The sequence below is a fragment of the Ambystoma mexicanum genome, chromosome 3p, assembly GCF_040938575.1.
Source record: "Ambystoma mexicanum isolate Mex_15411 chromosome 3p, UKY_AmexF1_1, whole genome shotgun sequence".
Taxonomy (NCBI): domain Eukaryota; kingdom Metazoa; phylum Chordata; class Amphibia; order Caudata; family Ambystomatidae; genus Ambystoma; species Ambystoma mexicanum.
In genome coordinates, this window is record NC_090925.1 from 1,202,857,141 (window position 1) to 1,202,876,822 (window position 19,682).

Consider the following 19,682-nt stretch of genomic DNA (forward strand, 5'->3'; position numbering starts at 1 on the left):
CATCTCTGGGGGAGGTTTGGAGGTCCTGGAATGGGTTTTCACACACATCTGATGGTGTTATGGAGGGGCTTGGAGGGGGTGGTGAGCCGGCGAGATCCCACTCCTTCTACCTTCCTCAGGTAGCGGCCGGACCCACCAGTCCCTTGGGACTTGCCCTCTTCACATATAGGCCTGGGGAGGTCTCCCAACTCACTACATAGGTTAGTCATAACAATGAATCCCACAGTGAAGTTCTCCCTCTGGAGTCCCTGCGTGAGCTCATCCTCTCCAAAAGGATGAGGGGCTGTGTCTTGGTAGGTGATGAGTGACAGCTGGTGAGATACTTCCTTTCAGTCTTGTCTGATCATCTGGATTAAAAGGTAATATTGGATACTTTCTGGCTTCCTTTATGGTACCACTTTCAAGGTAAATGCGTCTGTTTTTCATCCAAATGATGTGTTGGGGAAGCAGGGGTTGCAGCAAACATCACGAGGTGGAGACAATGTGCAAATGTGCAAAGATGCTTTGCTGCAGTTCTTACAACTTCAATTGGAGAAAAAAGGCAGGCATCGGGAAAAACCCACATGAGCCCAAATGTTGCCAACTTCTCTGTGAATTTCAAGCTCAACATTGATGGCATCAACAGGCAGTAAGTGCATCACTGGTATGTGTTGGAAGATGTGTGAGCAGTGCAGGCATTGCCGTTGGGAAAGTTTGGGACACCCTCTTTGGTGACTTGGGCATCTGGAATAAAGCTGGGTCATCAACAAGAATAAGCAACTAACCCTCAGCCAAACAGATGTTTGATGCCTATCTAGTGGACACTTCCCCTGTGGGAAGAGATGATGACCCAGTACAGTATTGGTTCAGCAAGCAGTTTGTCAGGCCAGATGTACTTTTGTGAGTTGCTGTTGAATCGCTAAGTTACCCCCCACGTGTGCAGTCCGAGAGAGATTTCAGTGTGGCCCAAGTCTACTGTCTCTAACAGAAGAAGTCCTGCATTGCTGCATGGCAAACAAATATAAAAATGAATAGTCACTTCATTGCACTAGACTATGGAATGACATCTCACTGTAGCCAACTCCCCAGCTCAGATAAGGACGATGATATGCTACCCGGTACATGACAATGAACGTGGAGCATGGGTGCTTCTTTGTTCATGTGGTTGTGACATGGATAGCTGTACCAGTGAATGAGATGCTCTGACCAGTTGCTGACTTGCACATTGCCATTGTCTTTTATGGCAGCATTGCCTTTAAACACAACCTGTCAAAAGGTTCCTGGCTCTCCTACAAAGAAGAACCCCCTTTAAAGTGTTTGGCCTTTTCATGTAGCACTGCTGTCCAGTAAAGTTCATAGACTCTCCCACAGAGCACGTCCACTCATTAAAGTTTTCAGGGTCTCCCAGAGTGCAGCCACCCCCTTGTATTTTAGAGATCTGCCACAGAGCACTACCACCCGCTAAAGCTAAAGTTCACAGGCTCTCTCACTTGTGTGCTGCCACTTTGCACACACTCGTACAGACTGCTGCGACTCTTGCATGTGGGGTTGGGCAGTCTCCATGTGAGTGAGCTAGTCCCTTCCTACGACTGCCTCGTACCCCCCCCCCAGCATATCCACCTGCAGGAGGAAAGGGTGTTGCTACTGCGTGTGCTTCTCCATAGTATAGTAGCCTCAACTACCACAATGCCCAGCTCCCCCCAGCTTACAGGCATGATGCAATGCAAGCACCTGATTCCAGGGAACCTACCCGCCTGGTGATGCTGTGCTCCACTGTGGCACTAATCCCCAGGTCGCATTGTATCTTTCCCTCTCAGGCTTTCAACCATGATGTTCTGTCCTTCCTTTTCCTCTTTTCTACTCTTCTCCCTTCTCTTCTTCACACTCTCTATGTTCTCTCTCTCTTCCTTCACATCGACTCTTATTATCCCTCTATTTGCTACTTCTCTATATGTTTCCGCTCCCCTCAACCCTACTTCTGCTACACTCCACTACCCTTCATTACGCTCTACTCCATCCACATCCGCTACTCTACACCCCACCTTCTCTCATGATCACCCTACTTCCACTGTCCAAATCACCTTATTATCACCGAGTCTCACTTACCCCCTAATACTCTCATTTAGCTTAATTCCCTCACTTTACTCACCATTCACGCTCTCTCAGACCCAAGTAAAACATTCTCTCACCAACCAATACCTCACTTCACAGAGGCTCTCTGTAAGTCTCTTACAAGCTCCACTCCACTCTCCTTCCTCCGCCTGGTCTTTCTGTCCATCCCCTCCTCCTTTGACATCAACCAAACAACCTGCTCTCTTCTGGTCTATTCACCCCATTTTATCCTGCTCCTCCTACTTAAGCTACTGTTTGCTTAAATATACGGTCAACCAAAGCACTGCATTTTCCAGTGTTTTGGGTGACAATATATTTAAGTAAAACATAAATATCCGGGCAAGCAGGTCCCTGCACGCCACTGGCCACAGCCAACAGGGTGCGCCTAAAAGGGACTTGCACCAAATGCACGGTGCCGAAACAGCTGCCACCCAAAGCGCTGCACCAAGACACAGCGTCACACAGTGCAGTCACGGTGCAGTCATTGTCATTTTCCTCATCTTCAGTCTGCAACAGGCTGTATCTCTGAGGCAGCACTGGTTCTGGCTTCCATCCTGGTAGGCCTCCTGCCCATGATTGAGAGGGCTGCCCATCCCCCCCTGGCAGGGTCAGACCCTTGACCTTGTCACACCCTGCAGTCTTGAAACCTATAATCAATTCTCTAGCCACAATCCGCCACTGAATGGCTCTACGCTGCCTCATGCTAATCATTTCAAAGACTGATGTCATCGATCTCCATGACTCTAATGCCAACCTCACGCTCCTCTCCCCCATCTCTTTTCCCCGGACATCCTCTCCCCCTCCCCCATGGCTCAGAACCTGGGGTACTCTTTGACAGCAACCTGCGACTTTAACATTTTATCACAGTCAATGGCACAAAAGCGAGATTGCACCTCCTAAACGTAGAAATATCCACGAACACCTCACCCACCACTCAAGTAAAACCCTCATCTTTACTCTTGTGATCAGCAAACGGGACTACTGCACAAACCTACATCTTCATCTTCCTCTCTACTCATTTACTCACAACAACAAAATATCTACTTTGCGACACGCAACCTTTCAACCGCCCCTCTGCCTAACCTCACCAAGCTGGATGGCTCACCATGCAAAATCACTCTCTCTCTTTAAATTCCTGCTACTTGTCTCTAAATCCATCTGAGGTCATTCCCCCCACTACCTCCGAGTACATCTCACTGTACAATCCGGCTCAACACTCTACAACTCGTCTCTTCACAACCTATTAGTCTATCACCCCACTGCCTCCTTCCACATTCTCTCCCTTTCCCTTCTTGCCCCACTCCACTGGAATGCTCGGCCTCTGGCCATCAAAGCATCTCTTCAAAACAAGGGGCAAACTCTGCATGCTAGTAACTTAAGGAGTCCCCCAATACCCCTGCATTCCTATCCAAAGTAGCCCACAAAACACCCTCTCCTGCATTTAGCTCTCTGGACTGCCCAGTGTAACGTATACATATGTAAATACTGTTTTTTGGCTCTAAATGTTGTAAATAGTATTATGACTGGCAGTCCCTGTTCCTGGTAAATATTCCTACTTTTACCTCTTCACCATACAGTATACATCCATCTAATCCAATAATGCTCTTATGCAAGGCCGCCATTCTGGAGGAATGCCTCTGCTCTCTGTTATTGCCTACTTTGTGAGGTATTTCTTATCAAAATGACACTCTGTTCTTACATAAATGCAAATACAAAAAACAACACTACACTATGACAAAACAGAATGGAAGCAAGTGGGGAGATGCAATCACAACATCAACGCACAGGGTGAAATTGGGAATGGGCAAACAACTTTTTCAGAGTATTTTCCCATGTTTTTGTGGATAGCATCACAGACAGGAAATATGTTTTGTTTTTACTAGTTTTATTAGGGAAAACTGAAGAGAAAAAGAAGAAACGGAAAGTGTTTCTTTGTTGTATGGAGGAGACTAACAAAACACTGAGTAAACACTAAGACAAATGGGCACAAAGGTGGAAGACAAACAGCACAAAAACAAACACTCAGCTGCTAAAGTGGTGTGGTGAACCAGAAGAAGGAGTCAGATGACTTAGTGACATGTTCAATATAGTTTTATTCAAATAAAATGGAAAACTCCTAAGTGGCCCTATTTCTATGAGAGAAGTTCCCTACATATCAAAGCTAAAACTAAGGGTGCATGTCAAAGTCCAAAACAAAAGTCTTCCGTCTAAATCCCAATTGCTAACTGACCCTACTACTTTAGAAAAAACAAACAAAAAGGAGGAGACCAAAACACTGTCTCTGGGTAAGACTTCTGCCTGGCACAACACTTGAGTGCTCTCAAAAGTTCATAAAGGTTGACAACAGTTCAAATCTTTCTTGCAGACGTTAGTTCAAAAGCAAGGTTGTTCAATATGTTTCTGCTTACCCCAAGTCTCTTGAGAATAAGCCTGTGGCTTTTGGACTCCCCGAAGCCTTATGGCTGTATGCAAAACATGTTAACTCTCAGATATTAACTTTGTATAGTGTGTTTGCTCACTCAGGTTCCCCTAACCTCACTGGCTTCCCCAGCTTGGATGCAAAATAATCATATTCAACTCAATTGGGTTCACACAGGGCGCTTGTCCCTTCGGGTTGCTCAGGCCCCCGTAACCTTATCTGTTTTCCCTGCTTATACGCATCGAGGGTCTTTGTCGATCAGATTCACAAGGTTGCTTGCACCTTTGGGTTTCTTAGGCTCCTGTAACCTTGTAGGTTCTTCGAACGTGTACACAATGTGCCTGTATTCTTCTTGTTATGCTCTATACAGGGCGCTTGCTCACTCGGGTTTCTCAAGCTCCTGTAACCTTGTAGGTTCTCTTAACCTTGATTCAAAGTGTTCATATTTTCCTTGTTCGGCTTCATGGAGGACGCTTGCCCATTCGGGTTCCTCAGGCTCCCATAACCTAGTAGGCTCATTTACCCTTGGCTTATGGTATTCGTACCTCTCAAAGGTAGTCTCTCTGTGGGAGTGATCACTTACCTGGACTGCCTCCCTTGGCAAGTACCGTCCGTCGGATAGGGAGCTCAGGGATTTGTGTCCTCCCTAGTGATCTGGTCTCTGCATCATTTCCTAGGCCCTGGCCCACCACAGATTCCTTGTGGTCGCAACATTAGACGAAACTGGTGCCTCCCTGTCTCTGCCTATCCCTCTGACCCTGTATTCTCGGTCGGATGGACGCCAGCCTTCCAACATTCAGCTAGCGTTAGGCTCACTTCCCACACCACCGCCAGCTCCACGGTCTGGCGTGGCTCTGCCTCTTCAGGATATCTCTTCCGCATTGGTTCGCCTCTGAGTGGGAGTTCACTCTCCTCCCTGCGTAGGAGATTTCTCCTCGTTCACAGCTCCTCTTGTGCTTAAGTACATCATCACTGTAAAAGGGGTGTGTCCTTCTTCCTTGACTGTGGCACTCAGATGGAACTCATCATTACTTGAAGTCAAAGGGTTTGAGGAAATGTCACTATTAAGTGGAACCAAAGCATTAGCACAAATACAAAGGTTTTCCTGAGGTTCTTCGACTGTGGAATTTAGGTGGGGTCCAGCATTACCTGGAGGCAAAAAGTATGAAGAAATGTCACTGTTTAGTGGTTTTAAAACAGAAGTTACAACAGTCTTTCCAATTCCCATATATGCTGATATAGTCGTCCGGTATGGAAGGTCCTTCTCAGACTGGAAGTCCTTGACTCCAAGAGAGAAGTCACTCCCAGTGAGGCCCCACTTGCCTAGACTTCTGGGAAGGATCTTGCGGAGCAGAATCAACTCCCTAGCTTCAGAGGGGGGTAGCTCCCCTCTAGGGAGAAGGGACGAATTGACCAGATTCGTCACAGTGGTCAAAACTCTAAACTCCTCAAAACACTCAAATCACCCTCTAAGCATAAGCCTGATCTGTGTACATCTTCCTTCACAGCTTAGCAAAATTCACAAAGAAACAGGAAGTGAGCTGGGCCTTTTATAGAGAGTAAACCACTTTTGGGCAAATCTAGGGCTCTGATTAGGTGAAGGATCTCCCTCAAACATCCTTTACAAGATATGAGGGCTTGAATTGACTGAACAAGCTCAAAGTTTAAGGCCACGATTTGACCCAGGAACTTAGACTGCTGGTTGAACCACAAATCACTACGAGGAATCTGGAAACCCATTGCAAGTGTAACCAGGGATTCCACTGCATCAAAAAACTGTCATACACTGACAGTCTATGATGAATCATAACAAAAAGATTAGAAAAGCTTGCTTTTCAAAGTGGTCGCAGATGAAGTGAACCTTGTGATAACTATGCTGGCCTCACAACAAAACCATATACTGTGAAGGAAATCCTTTAGGTGGAGCTTCAGAACGTTGTGGGTTGTCCTTTGCTGTGGTAGGTGGGTAGAGCTGTTAGGAGGGGAGCGCTAAAGAAGTTAGGTGTGAAGAATCCTTACTCGCCCTACATCCTGCTGTCACAGTATGCGCCAGGGATGGACGCTAGTATGAGACCCAGATTGAAAAAGTTGGAGGATTCAGGCCTAGCTGCATGGGGGGGATGTGTTTGAAGAAGGGCACTTGTGGGCATTTGGAGAACGTAGTGATAGATATGACCTGCCGCAGGAACAGTTTTTGCTGTATGCGGCTGTAACTACCTGGCGAGGAAGCGGTGGCTATCGTTGCTGCAGGAACCGGAAAAGGATTGATTATTGACTGACTTGTACGAAGTTGTCGTGTACCCTGGGCCAGTGTCACACTTGTATAGGATTATTCATTATTCGCAGAATGGGTGAGCTTTTGGTTAGAATAGCCTTGGAGGGTCTTTTAGATTTTGCAATGGGGATACAACTTGGGAAAGGAAACATATATAACCCCAAGAGGAATTTACTGCACAGAGTGTTTCTGACCCCGGCAAGGATGACTCTGGAGACTTCCTTGAATCCCACCATATCCTTGTAACCCGGCAATCAGGCTTCCACCCCAGACATGGAACTGAAACTGCCCTTCTGGACATAAAAAAAACAATTGGATTATGCAGTTGATGCTGGAAATCTCTCCCTCCTTCTCCTCCTGGACCTCTCGGCGGCCTTCGACCTCGTCGACCACCAGACATTTTCCCATCATCTCACCAGCCGACTATGCACCTACATACCTCACCAAGAAACTTAAAAAGCGAAGCCCTGACAAGGGGCCTCATCACGAGTTTGGCGGTAACCCTTAAATCCGGTGGTCGCGCTATTACCGCCGGATTTAAGGGTCTGCCAGATCAGGGCTTAGGCTGATTTCTCCCCAGCTCTGAGCTGGGGGAAAATCTGCCGAAAATTCGCGCTCATACCGCCTACGGGAAATCTGCCGGCGGTATTAGCGTGAAAATTCCCCATTGAGCCCAATGGGGAATGGGGCATTCCCGAATGGGCTCAGTGGGGAATTCCATTACCGCCAAACCTGTGATCCGGCGCTATTAGCGCTGGCGTTACCGCCCAACTCGTGATGAGGCCCAAGGTCTGTGTTCTGCCCACAAACATTGCCTGACTATACCAAGATTCACCCGCAAAAAAGTAGGAGGCTCCAGCTTCCCAGTACGCGAGTCTAGCCTCTAGAACAACCCTCCCCCTCACTTACGGGCTGAATCATCCTTCCACGTGTTCAGTAAAAAGCTTAAAGCACACCTCTTTAAACTAACGACTGCACTCTTTTTCTCTCCATGTGTTTACTGTCTGTACCGCACCTAGATGCCTATGGGCTATGCGCGCTGATATAAATGTATCAATAAATGTATAAATAGATGGCTAGAATGTTCTCGAACCATCCCTCCAATGTTAAAGATGCATAGAGGAAATGCAGGGATGTTACATATGTTTTGGAGTTGTCCTGTGATACAAACATTCTGGGCTGGGGTGTATGGTAAATTGCTTGAGTGGAAGAGTGGGAATTATTTGTGTACGCCCCAGGTTTGCCCATTGGGCGTATACCCTAGGAGAGGTGCGAAGGCTCCTGCGACATGAGTGGAAATGTGTAGGCTTGGGGTTTGTGTTGGCTAAACGGGGCATTGCCTTAGCATGGAAAGACAGGGCAGGCCCACATATTGAGAGGTGGTTGGCAGATCTTCAAAGATGGTCACTTGGCGAAACGCCAGTTTGGCTGAAAGCTAGAGGAGGAGGGGGGTAAAACAGCGCTTACTGTTTTACCCCTCCAATGAGAAGCCTCCATGAAGGGAAAGGATGCAATGGGAGTTGAGGAGTGTTGATGAACAGATGATGCGAAGGAGAGGGTTCCATGTGTTAATATCCCCGCAAAAATATCACTATACAAAAATATTGCTATATTTTTGCGGCAATATTAAGGCATGGAACCTGCGGGTGACACCCCTGCTCCCAAAACCCCCAAAAAAGAACCCCCCAAAATTATCGCCTATGGCCGTTCCTGACGACCATATATATGGCAATATTTTTGGTAGGCATAATGTGTAGTGATACCAAGGAGAGGCGGTTGTACTGTGGATATTGGTGGATTGCCCTGGGGGATTGCTCTCAGAGTATACAGTGCCCGTTGGGATTTCTTGCTTTTAGCAGGGCCTGTTATAGTTGTGATTCTATGGGGTAGAATCAGTACAGGCAAGCATTCGGCAGCGGGGCTGGGGGGGTTGGTTGGGTACAGTCTTGTATTGATGCTGAGGGGCATATACTATTTGAAGTGGGAACTGTGCCTATTCGTTCTTTTTGACGAAAAACAAATGCGCTCTTGTAAAAATCTTTTTATGATTAAATACAAGTAAATAAAAAAAAATACATTTAATTTAAAAAAAAGAGAAGCCTGCAGGTCATATTTTTGAAGTTTGACCAGACTTAGCCAGAGTCCATCCTGACATGGAAAGGTACTCGCATCATATGATAGGTGCATCCCACTACACCCATTTGCAGACAGCCTTTGCCCGGGTCAAGCTTTGTGTGCCAGGCATTGCGGCCATATACCCTGGTGCAGGTCATATGCCAAATACAGCTTCTTATATTAGATACACCGTTACATGTTCAGAGGCTCCCACGCCATGCGACGTGTTGGCATTATATGCCAAGTCAACACATGGGGAATGCTCGTTCTTTCACAAGGTACAGCCAGGGGCGCCACGGGACTACATTTGCCAGAATGCTCTTTCAGTATGGAAGTTCAAACATCCAGAAATACACACTGGGAATGTTGAACATGTCCCACACTGTACTCCAACTACCCCGATGCAGAGACCCACAGATGGCTATTTGTCTCAGAATGCATTATGCCCCACCTATTATTGATGTTGCCATGGAAATGCACTCTGCGTCAGACAGCATACGTTTGGGAGAACATGACTGTCTGCCCCAAATGGCATTTGCCTCACCCTGTGTAAATTCCAAAGACCGTGCTTTATATCCCAGAATGCATTGCCTTGTTCATCATAGAAGGTCCCCGAATGCGCGCTGCCAGAACACAGCTGTCTCCAAAGAACTACAAGGGCCAGACTGCACTGTGCCTCTCAGGGCGCAGATAACCACACCAGTCCACTGGCATAATGCACTGGTAACTAAATTAAAAGGCATTCTCAAGAATATGAGTCCCAAGAAACAGCTGGCCTTGTTCAATAAGGATGCCACAATCGGGCGTTATGCCACAAGGGGCAGCCTGCCTGCTTCACTAATTGCAGATACCCCATCCCCCATATCATACAGGACCGTTAAGGAATGAGCAGTGCTCAACTCACTATAAAAACAGTCACATTCCTACATTTATCTGATTGTATGTATTTACTCTGTGCCCCACACAGTGCAGATGCCACCAGAGGACGACATTTCCCAGAATACACTCTGCATCATAAAGTACAGGTGTCTGAATAGGAATACCTTACCAAATATGGACAGTCTCACTCCGTTCTGAGCCCTCCATCAAAAGGGCGGCATGTCCTAGATTGCACTCTACCTCACTCCACTCGGATGTTCCTATTGGACGGACGACACGTGTTAGAATGGACTCTGCCTCACTTAGGGCAGATGCCCTTTTTTGTGGCGGAATAAACCACGAGATAAGGATCAGTCAGGAGCCACTGATTTGTATTACTCATCTTTATTTCTTCTTACAAAAACTAACTTCACAACTCCATCCTTTCCTCGTCTCTCCTCGTACTTCCCCTCTCACACCACAACCCGTCCCTTTTAAAGTGTTGGTGTCACTTGTATGCACAAAACAGGCCCTACCAAAGCTGTATACCACAGAACGCCTACTGATTCAAAAAGGAGGATCCCTCTGCCACCAACAGAACAACATGTCCCAGGATGCACTCTACCGAGCAGAACAAGGCATTACATGTTTCAGAATTATCTCTACCTCATTTTCAGAGCGCCCTATATTTTAAAATAAAAAAACCCTAAGATTTCCACTGTGCACCCAACCCATAGCTCAGCCCATAAGAACAGCACCTCTCCCCCCTGCACTTCTCCTAGGTAAAAAATAAATAAATAAATAAATAAAACCTGATTTTATATGAAAAACCCATGAAGTCCCGATGACAAGCCTGACATAGAAGGCTCTAATAAGTAATGCTTACTTTTTATGTTCTGGTCAAGCAACGTCATCCAATAGGGGACGGGCTTGCTGGACTCCAATCCAACATGGCTGCCAGTGTTGATTTGTTCCCCCTTGGACCACCTACCTCACACACTTATACTACTGACGGGTAGCTCAGTCCCAGAGCTACCAAGATTCACTCTTGCTCCCTTCCCTCAAGTGGAGTTGCTGCAGTGAGAGTACCATGGATGGGGCCCAGCTAAGGGGGTGCAGACCCCCTCCACCCATTGGAGCTATGATGCATCAGGTATATGCAGCTTCACTCACACATCAATTCAATTAAATTAATCGTTGAGGCAGTCAAATTGAAGACAGTGGGGTTGCTCACGTGCACTTTGCATCCACCGGAAGCCCAAAGACATCAACCTAATCCCCGGAGACTCAGGAAAGAGGATGAAATACAGCGCCTCCAGGACAAACTCAGAGTTTAGACAGCTGTGCTCAGCATGGAAGACACTCACAACAGTATATGTCCCAAATGTGGATGATTTGGAATCCTCAATGTTTCCCAAAGCACCCTAAGTTACCCTCCCAATCTCTGTGACATTACCTTCAAATCTCCGTGAGTGTCCCTTATATATCCCTAATGTTCACAACAAAACTGCCTGATGTTTTATACAAATAATTTTCCATAGCTTTTTCTAGCCCAATAGCATCATGACGTTGTGCTGCAAACAAGTGACTCAACTAAATGGTATGTCAAACACATGCATCTCAACAGCGTGCATGCAATTCGTTGAACCAACATACTTCCACAACGTACCCTCAAAATTTCCAAAATCTCACTGACATGTCTTGAAACTCTCCAAAATGTACTGCAAGAAAGGTGTGCGAGCAGTGACACTGGATGTGGCAAATCTCTTCTTGATGTGCCCTGCCAATGCCAATGATGTCTACTTCCGGATCCGCTGCACATTGGCTGGGTGTTCCCTCGCATTGTCCCTGTGTATGTTCTCTGGAAGTCACCTTGACATTCTCTGCAAACTCCGCCTCAAGCGCTTTGCAACTCTCCCTGACGTTCTGTCCAAAGGTCCATAAGTCTCCATGCAAACATGCCTGATATTTCCTGCAACCCTCTGTGAGGTGCTGCACAAGCCTTCTTCTCAGATACTGTAAACCTACCTACGGATCGCATTGATCTTGAATACAAAGGTCATTGTTGTTTGGTTATTTGTACACCCAGTCCTGATGTTCAATGCCTAATTCTCAAGTGAAAGATCTTGCTGGGGGTCTACAGGGAGGGCGTGCTTTATTCGCACTACCTCCTGGTTCCAGATGAAAGGGAACATGTTTAGGTAGGAGAAGGCTGATAATGTAAGATTTAGAATGCAGATCCAGGCCTTCTAGTGGAGCAAAACAGTGCAGTGTTACAGATACAGTTCTGCATCTCATGGGTTCCAGAATCACTTCTTTGGGTTCCAGGTCTTCCACTAGACCAGCACGTTGCAGCGTTGCGGGTTTCAGTGATGAAAAGTACAAACTCTGGTTCCAGAATTTGTGATTCACTAGCATGGTATTTTGTGGGGAAAATGATGTTTTTATCTTGATTATTGCCAAATAACACTGATTCGGAGGTCTTCCTGGGACAACAAGTCTTCCCTGAGGCAAGTTATTTCCTTTGCTTTTCTGTCCAAAGCAACCAAATGACTCCACGCACTGCTAGCCACAGACACAGATAATAACACACATGCCTACTTACCTCTGAGTTCACTCTGACTCCCTCGGTTGTCATTGCCCCATGACTACATTACCCAAATGATGCCTAGCTTAGAGGGAGGAAATTGTAAACAGCGGATGAAACAGTGACCTCTTCAGCCCACACACTTACCCAGACACTCATTGGTTGATTACTGCGTGGTGGGCGTAGGGGGGGAATGGGGTAGTTGCATAACACTGACTCATCCAAAGAAGTCAGGAGTCAGAGGCCTAGCATTGGAGAGGGACATGTTTCAAGTAGACCTTAAAAAAAACATTGCAAATTCCAACAAATGTTTTCATTTCTTCATAATGTAGTGCCTGTAGCCATGGCAGGAAAATCTGCCATTTCTACTTTCATTTCGAAATTATGTATTAATAATATTAATTGTAGCCATCACAGTAGCCTGGTGAGGGACTTTCACTGTTAATAAACACGTATTGTATTCGTGGCCACCACACACCTGTGGTCTCCTGTGTCCCTCTGACCTCCCAAGAGCGCCTGTTGATGCTTGGAAGCACCACAGGTAGCCTTTGATGTAGTGTGATATGTGAACATTTGTAGAGGTTATATTGCATGGGAAGTCACCTGTTCTGCCCCAAAGTCACCTGCGCTCCACGCAGATCTGTAGTCTTTCACATATAGTGGAGACCCAGAGAGCAAGGAGCAGACCCAGCTCTCACTGGCTAAGAATAAGCATCATGATTTGAAAACCACTATGCGGTTTACTAAAGTATTAACTGCTTCTAATTGACCCATTGCATCTAGACTTTCCTCTCCGATTGGTCCAACCAATCTTAGCATTTTGATGGAACCAATAAAACGTTGCACAGTTTATGTATTAATGGGTAGAAAGAGTCCAGTCTTTTCTGCGTATGCTTCTCTCTATTGGGAGTTCTCAAGTAAAGACATGTACACAGAATGCCCGGATAGACCCTCAGTCCCTGCACCCGCAAACTGTGCTCCGCCAATAGTTACCCAAGCCCACAGACCCTGGTGCTTGTTTGATCCAAGCCCCGGGTGGAAGAGGTGGGAGATGAAGGACGACCAGGAAGAGTAGGACTCAGAGTAATGAAGATTCCCCCTGTAATCAGGGCATCACCCCATCATCCCAATTCCTCGTCACCACCATTAGTTAAATCTATGAAAGCATACCAAAGTGACCCCCAGCAAGCCGCTGAACTGTAGCGAGAAGAACTACTTCCAGGTTTAATGCAAAATACCACACTTTTAGAGTCAGCCTGGCACGTCAACCCATCTATATCGCTGCTGATAGAAACCCTTCCTCAAAGGATGGGCACAATCACCCTCCAACCTCAGGCGATAATGGGACACAAATGTGTGAGCTGAAGCCCATGTAGCAGCTCCGCGGACGTCCATTAGAGGTATGTCTTTATACTCTGCCCACAAGGCTGCCACACTCATGGTGGCCCTACGCTGTACTATTTGGAGAAGCAGCACTCTACACCTAGAGTATGCCTCAACTGTAGTGGCCGTGGCCCACCTGCCCATGCTGGATGACCGATAAAGGGCATATCCCCTGGCCAGCCATATCAAACGTACCAGGAAGAGAATCACATTTCCTAAAAGGAGACACCCTTTCAGTTAATTCAGCATTGGTAGAGACTGATAAGGGAAGACTTTGGCCGATTGCTCCAGAAAAGCCTGAATGGTTGCTCATTGAACCCCGGGGGTGGATGTAGAAAGACCCAATAGAAAGCCTTCATGCAGAAAGGCCAGGATATGGAAGCAATCACCTTTCAAGGGGCTTGTCAATTTCTTCTGACACCATGTGTGTAACGACTGCCAGACGCCAGCGCCACAGAGACGTGGGACACTTAGAATTTGGAATCGCTATTGAGAAACCTTTACTTTATTGTGTTTTGAGTCTCAAGTAAAAACATATGTGAGAAACGTTCACAAATACAAATGAAAAATTACCTTTTAAAAGAAACAAGGTAAAAATGAACAAACCTTTCTTGCACAAACCCTCCCTTTCAATCTTCAGACTGAGGGGTGCATCCTGATTAGCGGTACTTGGTCCAGAGGGGGAAGGATCAGTGGGCAAGGGTCCAGTAGGAGAATCCATTCTGGCTCATGGGATAGCTTCCTCAGCAATGGTAATCAGGTAATTATTTTCCAGAAGGGAGCCACCAGTATCACGTGGGCCCCCTCCCTCCTGACCCTCATCGGAACTCCCCTGATCAGGGTAAATGAGGCACACGTATAAAGCAGGCAAGGGGGCCAGGGTATTGACATGCCACCCAGAGCTCACGCCTGAGGGTCCTTCAACCTCAAGCAATACCAAGGTGTCTTTACATTGATGGGAGACACAAATGGATCTATCTTGGGGTGTCCGAACCTGGAGCAAATGCTGTGATAGACCTGCAGGTTCAGGCACAGCGACTGAAAGGAAGGGATTACCTGACTCAGAGAGTCTGCTATCTAATTCTCTACACCCCCCGGCCCACGGATGTTCACAGCACACAGCACCAACAGGTGAACCTCAGCCCATCTGCCCAGTTCCAAGGCTGACCTGTTCAATATGGATGAACCTGAACTCCTTGCACAATTTACACAGGACATGGCCCCCTTTCTGTCAGCTTGGCCCTGCCTTATCTGGCACTTTAAGGAGGACTGGAAGACACGTAAGGCCTAAAAGAACCCCAGCTAATTACTTCCAATTCAAGGTCGTCCTATCTCCCAAGGGACCCAGCTGCCCTGAGCCGTTCTCTTGGGAGATAGGAAGACCTTGAATCTTCTACCATGGTAACTTCCCATCCCTTTGCAATGGGATCCATGGTTACCCTCTTGATGAGTGAGGGATAGGAGAACGCCCTCTTAAAAATTACTTGTGTTCAACTGTAGAGGAGCAGGTGGACAACTTCCACCTGGTCTCAACCCCCTTACCACCGTCCTATTGGAATGACAGATGAAGAGTCACAATTGGGAACCCATGCATGAATTCATGCAATATTCCTGTACCACGTCGAGTATATGAGAGACGATATGCACTCAGGCAACCATTTAGAGTGTACCCACAAGCTGACATAATGGAGGAAAGTTACCAAGAAAGATGCTCATTGCCGAGCTGTCGAAATGCAGCCATGAACAGAATGGATGTCCATTAAAAAAAAGTCTGACGACAGTGAAAGGATGTCATAAAGAAGATAAAAGAACCCATGCTGAAACAATATGAAAATACTTACGAATGACGATGTAACTAAAGAACAAACAGATACATGTACTCAACGATACAGCAATCATGAACACGAAGAAGAATGAAGTGACTCACCGGTCTATAAATGTAAATACGCTGAAACGCAAGGTAGTAAGAACATATATAAAGAAGCTTGCTTATGAGAGGTATATATTCAACGGATGACGGCTTATGTGAATCAACCCAGCTACCTCAAAATACGAGCCCAGGATCTTAAAGTGAAAAGATGATGAAGAAGTTGTTTTTCCCTTGCTAAATAGAGGAGTACATTGGCCTAGGAGCAAGGATGCTGTTTCGAGAAATGAAGGCAAAGTACGAAGGGAGTCCAATGAGCAGACCATGTGCAAAGGACATATTTTCCAAGATTTGGAGGAACAAGAGCATTTACGGATGCCAAATATGGACAATTAAAAGTGCACAAAGATTATATGGGATAGTGTGCAAGTCTCTAAAGGCCAAGAGGAACAACTGCACCCAATATAATTGAATCAAATATTGTTTAATACACAGTCGAAATGGACTGATTTGTGGTCTTGTAACATGTGATGAAGAGCTCGGAAATTCATTAGGCTTGAAGCTAAGATAATGGTGTGCCTACACTCCCTTGAACGTTCCAAGACAGTGCAGACTGGCAAGGTCAATCTTCAAACAGAGGACATTGGCATGAGGCTTACCAATGAGAGAGGGTGGACTAATTGGGAAAACAAGGGGAGAGCTGACGTATCTCCAAGCACCTGGATTTCGTTTCTATGTACGTGTTGCTAGCAAGCCGAATGTCCAAGGTTGAATTTGGGTTGCCAACCAATCAGAAAAGCCTGCCATGCACTTTTTCATGCAATGTTGCAATTATTATTCTGCTGCCCTAATCTGTTATGTAATCAGTGTGCTACGAATGTAGAAGTATGTAACGCTCACCTGACTCCCAAGGAGGCGCTGGCCTGGTTCGCGCTGCTGTGACCTCTTCTAAGGTGATGCGCAGGGTTCGGAAGACGGACTGGACCGGGCCCCCAAATCTGGCTTGTCTGGCTCGCAGAAGTATCCTTCTGTAGGCGAAAATAGGGGATTAACTGTCTGCGGGGTAATGCAATCAGCCTCCCACTTTCCCCTCTCACCCTCCTCGAAACCCTTCTGTGATTCCTCGTAGCGTCTCACCTTAGGGTCTGGAAGGACGAGCTCTCCACCCTGCTTCTGATGCAGGGGCGCGTTGGTATCCAGTTACTTCACTGGATTTTCGGATTGGTGAGAACCAAACTTGCTTGGCTTCCAGGTAAGTTTTTTGATAAGAGGTTTCCCTTGTGTCCATGCATTAATGTACTAATGCTAGTGTCTTTTTCCCCATAGGGGCCGGGGTACGGAATGCCGGGGAACAGGCTCCGACCCGAGATTAGAGGTGAAATCCTTGTAGAAATCAGGTAAGTCTTGAATGAGCGTTTTTTGGTAATGTCTTTTCATTCGCTCATTAACGCTGATGTCTCTTTTTCCCCTTAGGGGCCGGGGTCAGGAAATGCCAGGATGCGGCGCGGATCCGAAATGAAGAGGGAATGAATCAACAGGTAAGTCTTAACATGGAGATTTAGCTTTCCTTATTCCCTTCTCTCTCTCACCTTTTGTTCTGGTCTTTTTCTCCCTAGGCGCTGGGGCGTGACTGCGAATCCGGATGATCGCTGCTGAACATGGAGGCGCCCTGTAAAGGTGAGTGGAAATCGGCGCTGCAGCGATCGACGCGATGAGCTTTTAAATAAAAGTCTTCCTTTTCAGGATTGTCGGCGAGATTTCTCCGGGATGCAGATTTAGCAGGTAAGGGCTTTTCCTTCTTCTGTTCTCTTCTTCTCTTCCTTTGCAGGTGATCCAGGATGCTGGCAGGCGTGGCAGAGGTCAGGATGCAGGAGCAGACACGGTGAGCGTCCAGCTGCTAGATGCAGAACAACGCGAAGCATGTGTGGCTGTTCGGGTGGGGTTTAAATAGCCTTGGAAGAAGTTCCAGGTATGTATCCTTCCTCCAATCAGGTATGTATCCTTCCCCGACCACGCCCGGATCGTAAATTAGTCCCACAGGTAAAGTAGTTCCTTTCAGGCCTCAAGGAGGCCGGGATCCTGCAGCATGGTCTGCATCAGGTAAGTGCACCCAAGCACTTCCATAATGAGCCTGGCGCCTATGGCGCCAGGACTGATGCCTTTTATGAGGCTGGCGCCATAGGCGCCAGGACACTGTCCAAAGGGCCCCTCTATGGGGTTGCTGGGTCCTTCCTTGGGGACTGGATGTCCGCTTTCGGGGAAGCAGGGCTTGAACCGGCTCCCCGGGAGCGGGCATCATGACAGCAGCTCAGAGCGTGTCCCACAGGCAAGGGGCAGCCAATGAGGTATTAACTTGTATATAGTTATATATGTAGTTTGCAAAGGTAGCGGGCGCCCCTCTCTCGACAGAACAAGGCCTGATAACCTGTTCAGTGGTTATTAACCACTTGAGAGTTCGCAGCCACTGCTTTTACTCACTGTGCCTTTCACAGATGGGAAATATCCATTTGCATATCAGTCTTTGTCCTGCCCAGGGGCAGTCCAGCACCGAAATGCAATGGCAATTCCAACCTGAACGAGAGTACCACCAGCAACCCCATACACGTGTTTCACCCTTGTTGGGGATCATCAGTGAGGTGAAGCTGATGCCTCTCTAAGCACAGTGAGAGGGAGACCACGTCTGGTTGCCCCCAGGAGACCTAGGGTTACCAATCCCAGGTTCCTTGAAATTTAGTTTGCAAAGGTAGCGGGCGCCCCTCTCTCGACAGAACAAGGCCTGATAACCTGTTCAGTGGTTATTAACCACTTGAGAGTTCGCAGCCACTGCTTTTACTCACTGTGCCTTTCACAGATGGGAAATATCCATTTGAATATCAGTCTTTGTCCTGCCCAGGGGCAGTCCAGCACCGAAATGCAATGGCAATTCCAACCTGAACGAGAGTACCACCAGCAACCCCATACACGTGTTTCACCCTTGTTGGGGATCATCAGTGAGGTGAAGCTGATGCCTCTCTAAGCACAGTGAGAGGGAGACCACGTCTGGTTGCCCCCAGGAGACCTAGGGTTACCAATCCCAGGTTCCTTGAAATTTAGTTTGCAAAGGTAGCGGGCGCCCCTCTCTCGACAGAACAAGGCCTGATAACCTGTTCAGTGGTTATTAACCACTTGAGAGTTCGCAGCCACTGCTTTTACTCACTGTGCCTTTCACAGATGGGAAATATCCATTTGCATATCAGTCTTTGTCCTGCCCAGGGGCAGTCCAGCACCGAAATGCAATGGCAATTCCAACCTGAACGAGAGTACCACCAGCAACCCCATACACGTGTTTCACCCTTGTTGGGGATCATCAGTGAGGTGAAGCTGATGCCTCTCTAAGCACAGTGAGAGGGAGACCACGTCTGGTTGCCCCCAGGAGACCTAGGGTTACCAATCCCAGGTTCCTTGAAATTTAGTTTGCAAAGGTAGCGGGCGCCCCTCTCGGGACAGAACAAGGCCTGATAACCTGTTCAGTGGTTATTAACCACTTGAGAGTTCGCAGCCACTGCTTTTACTCACTGTGCCTTTCACAGATGGGAAATATCCATTTGCATATCAGTCTTTGTCCTGCCCAGGGGCAGTCCAGCACCGAAATGCAATGGCAATTCCAACCTGAACGAGAGTACCACCAGCAACCCCATACACGTGTTTCACCCTTGTTGGGGATCATCAGTGAGGTGGAGCTGATGCCTCTCTAAGCACAGTGAGAGGGAGACCACGTCTGGTTGCCCCCAGGAGACCTAGGGTTACCAATCCCAGGTTCCTTGAAATTTATTGCATTTCGGTGCTGGACTGCCCTCTGGGCAGGACAAAGACTGATATGCAAATGGATATTTCCCATCTGTGAAAGGCACAGTGAGTAAAAGCAGTGGCTGCGAACTCTCAAGTGGTTAATAACCACTGAACAGGTTATCAAGTCTGTTCTTTCGAGAGAGGGGCGCCCGCTACCTTTGCAAAACTAGTTATATATGTAGACATGTTCCCCATATCCAATCTAACCCCTCAATAGGTATTTTGTAATATGCCACGTAGGATGACATCATAAGCTAAG